This window comes from Trichosurus vulpecula, chromosome 7 (assembly GCF_011100635.1).
Source record: "Trichosurus vulpecula isolate mTriVul1 chromosome 7, mTriVul1.pri, whole genome shotgun sequence".
Classification (NCBI taxonomy): domain Eukaryota; kingdom Metazoa; phylum Chordata; class Mammalia; order Diprotodontia; family Phalangeridae; genus Trichosurus; species Trichosurus vulpecula.
The window spans coordinates 267,497,552-267,508,698 of NC_050579.1; the positions used below are offsets into that span (position 1 = coordinate 267,497,552).

The window sequence follows — 11,147 nt, forward strand, 5'->3', positions numbered from 1 at the left end:
TTCCAAAAGACTCATGATGGCAAATGCTATCCACATGCAGAGAAAGAACTAGGAAGTCTGAATGCAGGTTGAAGCATATTTTTTCTCTCTTTTTTCTTTCTCCTGGTTTTTCTCTTTTGTTCTTATTCTTCTTTCACAACATGACTAATTCCACAACATAATAATGTGGAAATATGTTTAACGTGATTGTACATGTATAACCTATATCAGATTGCTTGCTGTCTTGGGGAGCAGTAAGAGGATGGAGGAAGGGAGGAAGAAAGAATTGGAACTTCAATTTTTACAAAAATGAATTGAGTTGAAAACTATCTTTCCATGTAATTGGAAAAAAAAATACTATAAAGCAAAAACAGTTTAGAGGCCTTCCTGTTTATACACTGATAAAGCTGAAATGTCGTTATGAAGTATCACATTTGTGAAACCTTCCATATTTTCATATTACCTCTGTTATGAAACCTCACTGGTCCTCTCCTATGAAGAAAGCTCTTTCCTTCCTTAGAACTCTAATAATATTTTGCTTCTGCCTTTCTTACTATGTATAAATGATGATTTATTTTTCACTGTAGTTATTGGTAAGTTGTATATGTGGCACTGGAAAGCACAAAAGGCTTGGAATCAAGAGACCTGGATTCAAATCCCAGCTATGATATTTACTGGCTTTGATTCTGGGGAAATCACTTAACCTGTCTGTCCGTTTCCTCATCTTTAAAAATACAGATATGATATGATATGATATAACATAACATAACATAATATAACATAATTATTATACTACCTGCCTCAGAGGGTTGTTGTAAGGAAAGGTATTGTAGAAGTGAATGATGTGTGTATTTGAGTTATTATGTATGCGAAATACTGTGCTCCATTTTGATAGAACCCAGGAGCATTGTTTCAGTTCTTAAATACACTGAAGACCAAGTTGCCAAAGGTGCAGTCTCTGTCTACGCCACAAGGTGGTGCTCCTAGAGCTCCAATTTCCAGGTTCATCAGGGACAAACTTGGTTTAGATTGTAAATAAATCCTCAGTTCTTTTGCACATGTACGAATAGGATTTATTTGTCTGGATCTTTCAGCCAATCGTGAAATCAGTAAACATTTATTAAGTGTCTAATATGTGTGCCTACTATGTACTAAGTGCTGGGGATACAAAAAAGGAAAGAGGCAAAAGATAATCCCTGCCCTCAATTAGCTCACAATCAAACGTGAGAGACAACATGCCACTAAATATGTACAAAGCATGTTACAGGAGAAACAGGAATGGTTAACAGAAGGAAGGCACTAGGATTAAGAGGGGTTGGGGGAGCCTTCCTATAGAAGGCGGACTTTCGTTGGAACTTAAAGGAAGTTGAGGAGGTCAGTGGGAGGAAGGAGAGCATTCTAGTCGGAGAAAATGCCTGGAGTCCAGAGATGGAGTATCTTGTTTCTGGGACAGCTGGAGGCCAGTGTACGTGTCAGGGAGTAAGATGTAACAGCAGAAAAGGTAGGAGACGTCTAGGTGACGAAGTGCCAAACCCAACACTTTGTATTTATTCCTAGAGGTAACAGGAAGCCACTGGAGCTTATTGAGGGGGTTTCAGGGTGGCGACGGGGTGGTGACATGATCAGACTTGAATTTTAGGAAAATCACTTTAGTGGCTAAATGAATAATGTATTGGAATAGGGAGAGACTTGAGGCAGGCGACCCAACAGCAGGCTGTTGCCATAATCCAGACATGTGGTGATGAGGTGCACTAGAGTGATGACAGCGTCAGAGGAGAGATGCAGGCATATTCAAGAAACATTTTGAAGGTGAAATCAATAGGACTTAGCAGTAGATTGGATATGGAGGGGTAAGAAAGAGTGAGGAATTCAGTATGACTCTTAGGTTGTGAGTCTGAGGGACTGGGAGGATGGTGTTGCCCTCTGCAGCAATAAGGAAGGTGTGTGTGTGTGTGTGTGTGTGTGTGTGTGTGTGTGGCAAGGGAAGGGTAGAAGGGTTTAGGGAAAAACAGAATGAGTTTTGTTTTGGACATATTGAATTTAAAATGTCTACTGGGTCTCCAGTTGGAGATGTCTGCAGGGAAGTTGGAGATGCAAGATTGAAGGTAAGTGGAGAGATTGGTGAAGGAGAGGTAGATTTGAGAATCGTCAGCAAATCCATGGGAGCTGATGAGATCAACAATCGAAGTAAGATAAGAGGATCCAGGACAGAACCCTGAGCCATACCTATGGTTAGAGAGTGTGATCTGAAGGAGGATCCAGCAAAGAAGTCAGAGAAGGAATGGTCAGATGGGTAGGACAAGAACCAGGACAGAATTGTGCCCCAAAAAGAGGGGAGGAGAGGGAGTTCATGGCATATAGTCTCATTTTTTTTTCCTGTAAAATATGAGGCTGGATTCTAAATTGAAAGAGCGGTAGAAGGGGGAGTCATGGGAGGTTTGAGGTGGATGAAAAAATTTGGAAGAACTGTTGTGGAAAGTGGAAAAGTGGGTTGATAAAAAAGATATAGTAGGATTGTCCAGCAGCAGTGAAGGTCCAGTTGAGGTTCTGTATCATGAATTTACAATGGACTCAGTCAGAATGGTTACAAGATTTTCTCCACCTTTGTTCACCTGCATGTGTATAGGGGTGCAGGTAGGAGTGATCTAAGGCTGAAACTTGGCTAGGTCTTGGCTAGATATAGTCACTGATATCAGGGGGCTAGGGATTCAAGAGGCCAGGGTAGAGTTGAATTGGTTCACCAATTTGGAGGGGAGAGAGTAGGGAGATGACCTGGGAGAGAATTAAGGAATCAAGGGATCCTCCAGCTTCCAGCCTTTTAGTGACATCACTACTCTAGTCTCGGATATGCAATATGAAAATTTTCAGCAGTAATTACAACTTAGAGAGGCAGCATGATCCAGTACAGTGGTGTCAAAATCAAATAGAAAGTGAGGAGAATGGCAGAACTAAGCCATGCATAAAGAGTGTCTGTGTGTTGCATATTGGCTTAGAAAACCACACATTAACATTCTCTATGTTCTGTTGTATTTTTATCTATTTTGTTAACTTCTTCCCAATTACATCTTAATCTGATTTAGCTGGCACCCCGTAGTGTTGCAGCTACAATTGTAGGTTTGACACTTCTGCTCTAGTGGATAGACATGAGCTGGCACCAAATGAGAAAGATTTGGGTTTAAAACCTGCCTCTGACACAAACTGGCTGATTGACTGAGCAAGTCATTTAACCTTCTATCACCCTAGGCAAAAGTCTAAGGCCAAACAGGGGCATTAATTGCATTGTCAGTAAGTCTTTCCTTGGGAGTTCCTTTCACAAATAAAATCATAGGATCCTAGTAAAACAAAACCAAACCAAACCCCCACAAAATTTATTTGGTACTTTTTGCCTATATCCCATTGAGATTCCATTCTCCTTTCCAACTACACGTGATGACCAAAAAGGACTACATGTACTCATCAGCAGCTATGTAGGTGTTAATAACAATAAACATTATTATGTATTAGAGTGCATTTACTCAATAGAATAAAAAATGAAAGACACAACTTTGAAACTCCCAAGAGTCTGAGCCTAGCCACTCCTAGTAAGGTCTGAAAGCTCAGCTTTCCCCACCTAATTCTGCACTTGTGAGCATGGACTTTCCACACCCAGCTTTTAAGGGCCCAAGGGAACAGGAAAGACATCTCACTGCCAACTCTGGCCTGCCCAACAGATGGGAGAAGGCTTTCCACCTCCAGGGTGGGTTCTCATATCATCTGCTCAAAGGACCTAGCTGCCATTTGTGCAAATAGGCCCACCATATACCTGAGCCAGTTGCCCAATCCAACGCAGCCAAGTTCTGATTCTGTCCTTGAATGTGAGCGGGGTCTGAAATCAAACTGAAATAGTAGCCATTCGCGTCCTGTGCTGTGTCACTTGCTGGTATGTTTTCCACAAAGCACGGAGATTCTGTTATGGAAACAGAAAACTACATTAAACAACATTTTTCAGTTAAAAGGCCCAGATAATTCAGCTTTTCAGTCCTGCGCTTCCTACCCTTCCTTGTCTATTGCAAAAAATATGCAGGAAATTTTCTGGGAGAAAACCCAAGATGTTTCAAAGACGGGTTACATGTGTTCAAATCTTAAGACATTAGGTTGTGTGCACCACAAGGACAGGAGCCGGATTCTATTTATCTTTCCATTTTCCCCAGTGCCTAATGCAATGATTTATACATAGTAAGTGCTTGATATTTGTAACTTCTGAATATTCAGCTGTAGTGCAAACAGTGTGGGGAATGTTGAAGGGTTATGAAATAAAAGAATCAACAGACTGAAGTGAGGTCATCTAGGAAAGTTTCATGGAAGAGGTGTTTTGAGCCCGGTTTTGGAAAGACGTCAGAAATATGAATCAGCAGAGAAAAGAAAAGAGAAGAAATTCATTTGAGGAGGACTGGCAGGAAAGTGAGAACAGTGTTGTCATGCTTCCCTACCCTCTGCTGCATTCATCACTAAGTCACCTATACTTGGTTATGCTACATTTACATAATGAAGACATAATAACAGCTAGCATTTATACAGCACCTACTGTGTGTCAGATGCTTTACAAATAATATCTCTAATCCTGCAAAGTAGCTCTTATTATCCCCATTTTACAGTTCAGGAAACTGAGGCAAACAGGTGATTTGCCCAGGGTCACACAGCTAATAAGTATCTAAGGTGGGATTTGAATTCAGGTTTTTCTAACTGTAGGCCCAGCTCTCTATCCACTGCCCCACCTAGAGGCTGCTAAAGACAGGATAGTAAAGGTACGACTGATTTCAAAAGCAGTGCATTAAAATCTGTTTAATTACTTTATAGCCATAACTCAGAATAACCATTTCTATGGAGTTTTAGAGTTTACGAGGGATCCTTCCATACAACCCTGTGAGTTAACAAAACCTGTCAAGTATTATTAAACCTGTCCTACAGATGAAGAAACCAAAGGTCAAAAGAAAAGTGACTTAGGACTCTAGATGTAGGGGTAGAAGAGACCTCTGGTCCAACTGCTTCCTTTTACAAATGTATAAAGTGAAACCCAGAGAGATGAAATTGTTTGCACTAGGTCACATAGGCATTAAATGGCAGAGTCGGGATGCAAATCCAGGCCTTCTGATTCTAAACTTAGGATCCTTTCCTTTATTCCACACTATACCCATCTGTTTCATATTCATCCCAAATTTTTATAATGGGACCCTGTTTCCCCACAGAAGAGGCAAGAATAAAATGTCAAAATAAGTCAGCAAGCATATGTTTTAGGAAGGAAGGGAGCAAGCATTTATTAAGCACCCATAATATGCAAGGCATATTGCTAAGCACTTTACAAATACCTCATGTGATCCTCCGCAAATCCTGGGTGATAGGTGCTCTTATAATCCCATTTTACAGTTGAGGATACCGAGGTAGACAGGGTTAAATGACTTGCTCAGAGCGACACAGCTAGTAAAGTGCCTGAAGCTGGATTTGAACTCAGGACTTCCTGACTCCAGATTCAGCCCTCTCTCTACTAAGCTCTCAAAGCAATCTTCCTAAAGTCCAGGTCTGACTATGCCATCCCCTTATACAATAAAGGCTTTACGTGCTCCTTCCTTTATGAATATAGGGATAAGGGCTGAATATGAATTAAGTGTGTGGATTATGAGAGAGGATGCTATAGAAAAATACTATGGAAAATCTCTTCTTCTGAAGAAGAGATTCTGTAGGTAGAAGAGAAGGTTGTTTGGCAACAGTTCCCAAAGCTGTTTGCTCAATTTCAGCTGTAATCTTCTCTCTGCTTGTGATATCTGAGTGATGGTCGGAGGCTAAGCCATTCTGTAAGGAAGTCATTCTATACCTATAAACCCAGACCTTCTGACTAGAGATATCCGGTACTTGTCCCAAGATAGCCCCGCACTTCTTCCTCCATACCTCTACAAAAGAATCAAGGTTACAGTGTTAAAGGAAGTCATGGACTGTTGGCTTTCCTGGCTTATATATGTTGGTGAATGTGGGGAGTGGGGTAGAGAGAATGCATTGGGTGGCTATGCTCAAAACTAGGGCTCTCCCCCTCACCTCCAGCAAATTCTGCCCCAAAGTGTGGTTCAGAGGTTGAGCTGGAGAACATTCCAATCTCAGAGCCTCGATGTCAGAAGAATCCAGAGGAGACGTGACAAATGAGCTCTGTACTAGGATTCAAGCTCTGACCCTGACCAGGCCCAGAGGCTGGCTTTTGTCATCTGTGCATTATTTCATTATGGACTGTGAACACCCCATCACCTGAAAAGGCCAAAAACCTGGACGGACCAATCAGGAGAATGTTACCATACCTACTTTGTATGCTCTTTGAGTGAACCCAAAATACTCCTTTCTGTGTCAGCAACCACAAGGCTGGATAAAGCTGACCAGGAGCATTCTTCTGTTATAACTGATAAAGACCAGGTGCCTTGAACTGGACACTATCTTGATTAACTGGCACTTGTCTTGATATTTTACGGACACTATCCTGTTATGACACCCATGTTTTGTGACAGTCCCATATTTATGGCTGACAGATAGGGAAACTATAATTTTGGTTGACACAGGCATCCTGAGTCAGGAAGGGAAGGAGGGAACACTTCCTTATATAACCTCCTTCAACTGGCCTTACTTACTTTGAAATCATTTTTATGAACTCCCATGCATAAACATGTGTTTGCCATCTTTTCGAGAAATAAACACACACACATGCAGCCTAATTTTGTCTGTCTTAGAACTAACTCTGTAAGGTTGACATCACACACTACAAAATATTCAGCTCTTCTGTCTCTGTAGTGTCCCCACCTCTTCATCATCTCTTCTTCAGGATCCAAGATGGTCAACTGCGATTAATCTTGAATTCGGCTGCCTTTTATTGTGGCTTTCACTTATACTACCGTGGTCATTGTGTTTATTTTTCTCTTGGTTGTGCTTACTTTAAAATCTGTATCAGCTCATATAAAATCTCACGTTTTTCTGAATTTCTCATATTTGTCATTTCTTAAGGTACAACATTTAGGTACATTCATATACCACAGTTTAACTATTCCCCAGCCAATATAAGCATCCACTCTGATTCCAGTTTGTTACCACCATAAAAAAGTATTTCTATGACTACTTTGTTTTACATGGAACTTTTCTTTCTGTTTCTGACCTTCTTAAATATATGTCCATGACTTTGGGGGCACATTTTCCTCTATTTTCATTTTATATGTGTATGTTTATACATTTATATTATATTTACATACATTTCTATTTTACAAGGCTCTCTCTCTTTAGGTTGCTCAGTGGATAGAGCGCTGAGCCTGGAGTCAGGAAGACCTGAATTCAAATGTGACTTCACACTCAGCTGTGTGACCCTGGGCAAGTCACTTAAGCCTGTTTGCCTCAGTTTCCTCCTCTGTAAAATGAGATGGAGAAGGAAATGACAAAGCCATTCCAGTATCTTTACCAAGAAAACCCCAAATGGGGTTATGAAAAGTTGGACACAGACTAAAAACCAACAAAACTTTAATCCCTGTCATAACCACCCTAACACTGTAATTGTGTTAGCATACCCCTCACATGGTTCTTCTGAGCAAAACGCTCTTTGTAAGCCTTTAAGTGCTTAGAAATGAGTTATTTGACTGTAAACTCCTGCTTCGCGTCACCTCTTGGTCTTCCCCAGCCTCCACCAGAGCGCCTACATAAGCTGACTTGGGAGCCAGGAAGACGCGAGATCGAAACCTGCCTCCCGTACCTTGGGCGAGTCACTGACGGGCTGGGTTTCTTACTTTCCCCCTCTAAAATGGGGGTTAGTGTCATAAGAACTCCCAGGGTTATAATAAAATGTTAAAAAAGTCTACAGACGTGCTTTACACAGGTGAAGCACCTTGCAAACCACAGAGCGCCACACAGATGCTGGTTGTTCTCACTGCAGTAACACCACTGTCCTACTTTACAACGCAAGTGTGTGTTTTTTTTTTTCACTTTCGCCGCCACAACTTTGTGACGCCATGCGTTCCTCCCCGAGTGTTAGGAGAATCGAGTCCACCCCCACCCCCAAATCTCATTCCCAAAAGGCAGCTGGAGAGAGTCACAGACACAAAAGACACAGAGCTAAAGCCTTTGCCTCCCTTCCCCGGCTGGGGGGCGGGGAGCAAACGAAAGGGGAGGACAAAGGAGGCCAGATGGGGGGCGGGGCGCAGAATGCCAAAGCCCTGGGTGGGGGGGGGGGGGATCACTGCGCGTGCGCCTGAGTGTTCTCTTTTCTCGGAGCTTCGCGCCTCTTTTTTTTAAACTCCTCCAAACTGCGCGCGCGGAGAGGCCTCATGGGCGGACCCCGGAAGGGGAAGCGCACCGCGGCGCTGTCTCCTCCCCTTCCTCCTCGTACGCACTTCCCGCGAACCGCGGGGACTTTCCTTCCCGGGTCTGGCTCACCAATATGCCTGTATTGTGTGTGGCTTTGTTTTAATGAACAAAAATCCCTCCACAGATGGCCCCTCCAAATAAAAAATGGGGTTGAAAGAGAAGCCGTTGGCACTTTCGTTCCGTTTCCTTTTTCCTGCACTGAGTTAGGAAAGAGGCCGCCGCTTGGGTCGGGCATTGCCAGCGTCAGCCTCGCCCGTCAAGGCCCTTTCCCTCCTCCCCCACTCGCCCGCGCCTTTAAGTAATCACCTCTTGGTCAGGCAGAGTCTTTTCTCCTCGCGGGTCTTCCGTCTTTTTACGATGGGGCCCGGGTGTGCGGTCCGGCCTCGCCTTTCGGCCTACGGCTGATGCTCCGTGGCTTGTCCCGGAAAGGAGGGCGTGAGTCGTGTGAGGAGCTTCTCGGCGGCGTCGGCCTCCGCAGCATGGCTTGAGCCGGGTGAAGTTTCCCCACCTTGAGTTGGGGGCGCGAGTGCCCCGCGGACGGCGGAAGGGACTCGGTTGCTGGTAAGGCCGGCATCGGTGTGGGGGGCTGGGGGGGAGGCGCTGCATGGTGGGGGTCGGACAAAGACCGAGGAACTGGACGGGATGATCCTACCTTTACAGACTAGAGTTTCTGATGTCCCCGTGACGTCACCATTGGACCTGATCCGGGCTGGGGAGAGGAGGAGGGAGGGATTTCTCGCCTCTGCGCGTGTGACCTCGTTTGCCTTTCTTTGCAGGACTTCGGAGCCACTCGGCTGACGGCACCCGTGGGTAAGTGACCCGATGTGATGGGGGTTGCGTGGTTGGGGGGGTGGGGGTGAGGCCTAGATTGGCATGATGACCCAGAGTGGATCTGAGTATCTCCTTGATGCTATCACCGCAGCGCACTGACTCTCTTGGTTGGGAGTTGGGGGACGTGGGACCCTCAATTTCTCGATGATTCTCTGAATTCTTTGCTTTCTTTTTTTCCTCCTTTATTCCTCGTCCCCACCCTCAATATCCATACGTAGGGATTCTAAGCAACAGATTCTACTTAAACACAGGAAAGGTAAGTGCTTTGTAGAGACGTAGTAGTAGCGCTAGCCATTCATAGTGGTAGTCATTCGGTTTTTTTAGTTCAGAGTTATCCTGCCTTTATTACTTTTTTTGCCATTTCCCATTTTTTTTTCTCAAAAGGAATGTTCCTTAGCTTCTGTTCCTGTTGGTTCCATGGACCATTCCAAAGGTCTGGCTGTCTTAAATTGTATGCAACCTTCTGCAGCCCGTTGACTTCTGACTCTTATGCGTCCTTTCCTTTTGGAAGGAGCGCACAATATCTTTTTCTCCTTAACCAGGCTCTACAAATTTCTGGACCCATCTCTCTAATGACCTTTCCTCTCCATCTTCGAATGACGTAGCATGTGCTCCCAGAATATTATCCACCCTAGGCCGGCCTCCCTGATGCTCCTAAAAGTTGGGAATGATGAGTTTTCAGACTAGAGTCTCTGACACCTTCATTGGAGACAAGAAAAAACCCTGACCCATCCTGGGAATTTGAGGCCTTGGAGCGTAGGGTGGTCTGGGAGCCTCATCCCTGGGTCCTTTGCCCTCTTATCTTCCTATAGGTGTCAGTGGGTAGGAAGAACTAATAACTTTAAGTCCTGTTGTGAAACTCTAAAGTGTTCTCATACTTTTTTCCACTGTTAGAACTGAATTTCTTGGGCTTTTTAAAATAGAGATTATTTCTCATTGTCTTTTTCTGTCAAAGTAATGATTTGCAGCCCCTGTTGGTAAGGGTGCAAGGTAGCATGACAGGTGTTTAGTACTACTACTAGTCCTTGAATTCTGTTCTGAAAGTGGCTTTGTAGCTACTTTCTCTTACCTGGTCAATTCCCCCTTGGACCTGCTTTGCATCTTACACCTAGTTACCATCCTTATGGATTATATACTTTGCTAACAAACACAATCAAAATGCTTCTGTTGGGGGAAGGGGGAGGAACAAAAGTTAAAAGTAATCACTGATGCTATTATGGATTTTCAGGTCTTGTCTTTCTTGTGGTACAATGTTGCAGCTGTTCCAGACCCAAGAACCAGGAACCCATGGATTTTTTTTATGTGGACCAGTGATCAAATCAGAGGTGGCATGCACTTGAAGTTCTTTTGTGGGTTTTACGCTTTTTTTTCATTCTTGAATCCTTATTTATTCTTGAAGTAATAAAAAAATTTTAATAAGATCTGCTGTAGCTGCCTAATTTCAGTTTTTAATATTTGTTGATATTTTTGGTCATACTAATAATTTCTCAATGTAACTGCTGTCATCACACAATAGCAGAATTCTTGATTACCAACAGAACCATTTTATAGCCTCACAAATAATTTGTACTGTTTTTCCAAAATCCATACAACTTTTTAAAAATTGTAATACATTTAAAATTAGGGCTAAAGGATCATTCGAAGGCACTGGAATGCACAAAAAGTAAACGTTACCTCTAAAATGTTTCACCGTCTAGTAGGAATTTTGAATCTGAAAAAAGGAACCATACAATTAGATGTGGTTTATAACTCAGGCTGAGTCCTATGGAAATTTTAAGGAAAAACTATAGATCAGGGCTGTCGGACCATAGGTTTTTATTGAAACAATAGAATAATATATTTTGATTTGCTGTTTTAGTGAGAGCTCTGCAGTAGCTCGGCTTTGAAATTTCTATGCTTGTAGGCAGGTCGCATAAATCACACTGTGGGCCTACAGGTCTGCATTTTGGACAGCCCTGTTACAGATTAATCGCACATAG

General features: G+C 43.2%; 1 long non-coding RNA gene and 2 other non-coding genes across 3 annotated transcripts; all 3 read left to right on the plus strand.

Annotated features, from left to right (window-relative positions):
- The first annotated feature begins 8,649 nt into the window (after nt 1–8,649).
- On the plus strand, nt 8,650–10,589 carry LOC118857389. The gene is made up of 3 exons (XR_005010918.1): nt 8,650–8,898; nt 9,114–9,147; nt 10,397–10,589. It is a non-coding gene; the product is annotated as an uncharacterized LOC118857389 (long non-coding RNA).
- LOC118858856 lies at nt 9,208–9,269 on the plus strand. The gene has a single exon (XR_005010979.1). It is a non-coding gene; the product is annotated as a small nucleolar RNA SNORD48 (small nucleolar RNA).
- LOC118858851 lies at nt 9,832–9,898 on the plus strand. The gene has a single exon (XR_005010974.1). It is a non-coding gene; the product is annotated as a small nucleolar RNA SNORD52 (small nucleolar RNA).
- Nucleotides 10,590–11,147: the final 558 nt, after the last annotated feature.